Source organism: Echinops telfairi, unplaced genomic scaffold, assembly GCF_000313985.2.
Source record: "Echinops telfairi isolate 266 unplaced genomic scaffold, ASM31398v2 ScPeMD7_7;HRSCAF=31, whole genome shotgun sequence".
In the NCBI taxonomy this organism is placed as follows: Eukaryota; Metazoa; Chordata; class Mammalia; order Afrosoricida; family Tenrecidae; genus Echinops; species Echinops telfairi.
Window position 1 is genome coordinate 27744457 of NW_022103904.1, and position 1871 is coordinate 27746327.

A 1871-nucleotide genomic window follows, 5' to 3' on the forward strand; every position below is an offset into this window, starting at 1 on the left:
TGCAGGTGAAGAATGTTTTCAGGCATCATTAAATGGTGTTTTTCTTCTAATTATTGTAATAGCCTTACTTGTCCCCTTCTTAAATTAGGTTTCCTTGTGGAGGAAGTTCAAATCACAACCCAGCTGAGTACTCCAGGTGACAGCAATTGAAAACTGGAACGTGCCAACAGAACCGTATACCGCAGGTCACTGCTTTCACATGTTGATATTTTCAGCTATTACTATCATTTGTAGAACTTGTGCATATAATTTTGAAAATAACTGAAGCTACAGAAAGATGGATGATATTGAAAACCTACTTATACTCAAAGGTCCCATTTTGACACTTGTCTTGAAGATTGACATTTTGTAGTTCATTCCACACTAAGTTCAGCTATCTCAGTCTTCACTGCCTATAAACCACTCCATAGATTTGTCTTCCTCCATGAAGCTAATTTCTTTTCTTTGTTTGATTGATGACCACTGGCTACTTGAGCATAATTATAAACTTGAGAAGGACAACTACTTTGTTTTTTGAGCTGTGTAATTCCTGAGATTATTTTTCCGTCACTTCTACTATAAAACTGGATGAAGATGATGAAACCAACCCCAATCTAACATATCTTCCCTTTTTACCACAAAGTGAACAATCTACTGGTGTGGCACTGTGTCCACCGTGACGCACTGAGCATTCTTGTTGCTAAATATAATGTGCAATGGCCATAACCTCCTCACAGCATTGTCTGCTTACAGACCCTACAATCCATTCTACCCCAGAGATGGTCCTTTCACTTTAAAAAATTAGGGGGGAAATTTCCCATTTTTCCCTAAAGCTCAAGGAAAAATTCATACTCCAATTCTTTATCTTCTTCAATTGTATTAGCCAGATACAGAGCACCAAAGAAATTTATCCTGCTGTGCTCATTTATGGTAAATCTAGATCTCTTGAAATAAACAAAGGTCATCGCCAAGAGGTACTTGTCTGAAATCTTACAGTGGCAGTCCATCCATCAGAAATCTTAAATTAAACCATCACAATTAATTTAAAGAAAGCAGTCATTTCCTGGCACTGTATAACTAGCCAAGGCCCTTTGTAGCATTTAGATTTATTGTTATTATGTGGATTTTTTTCCCAGATGCTTATCAACTATCTTTAAACATAGGGCACTTCAGATTCATGTATTTGATGGACTGATTTTATGTTAACAGTAACAGTCAGTGGTGTCTCACAACACATCTGATTGTGCCTCATTTGGGCTTCCCAGGGTTCTTGTGAAAACCTGGGAAGGGGGGTGTGCATGTCAGGCAACCCTGGGGCGAGCAGCCTTATTTGGAATGCTCCTGGCCTCCGGATGGTTCTGATTTTTTTTTAAATGTTGCAGCATTTTTGCATGCTTGATATGAATCCCACTTGGGCATGATGAATTAATTTTTTGAGATGCTGTTGGATTCTATTGGTCAGAATTTAATTGAGAATTTTTGTCTAAAGGATATTAGTTTTACAGAGGTCAGTAGTTTGTTGTCTTTAGCTGGTTTTGGAATCAGGGTTTTGCTGGAATCATAGAATGAGTTGGGAGTTTTCTGTCCCTTTCTATATTCTGGAATAGTTTTTGTAGAATTGGTGAGTGCTCTTCCCTGAACATTTGGTAGAATTCCCCAGGGAAGTCATCTGGTGCTGGGTTTTTCTTTGTTGAAAGTTTCTTGATGACTTTCTCTAGTTCTTCTTCTGTCATAAGTCTGTTCAGGCTTTCTAAATCCACCTGTCTTAGTTTGTGTAGATGATGTATTTCTAGGTATTTCTCTGTTTCTTCTAGATGATCAAGCTTATAGTCTTTAGAATGTCATTCACAGTTTTTTAAGATCCACAAAGTTGAATCCCTTTGCCTAGTGGG

At 37.9% G+C, this 1871-nt stretch overlaps 1 pseudogene; it reads right to left on the bottom strand.

Annotated features, from left to right (window-relative positions):
• Window positions 1-378: 378 nt before the first annotated feature.
• Window positions 379-1231, bottom strand: LOC101657729 (annotated as a pseudogene).
• Between the last annotated feature and the right edge of the window lie 640 nt (window positions 1232-1871).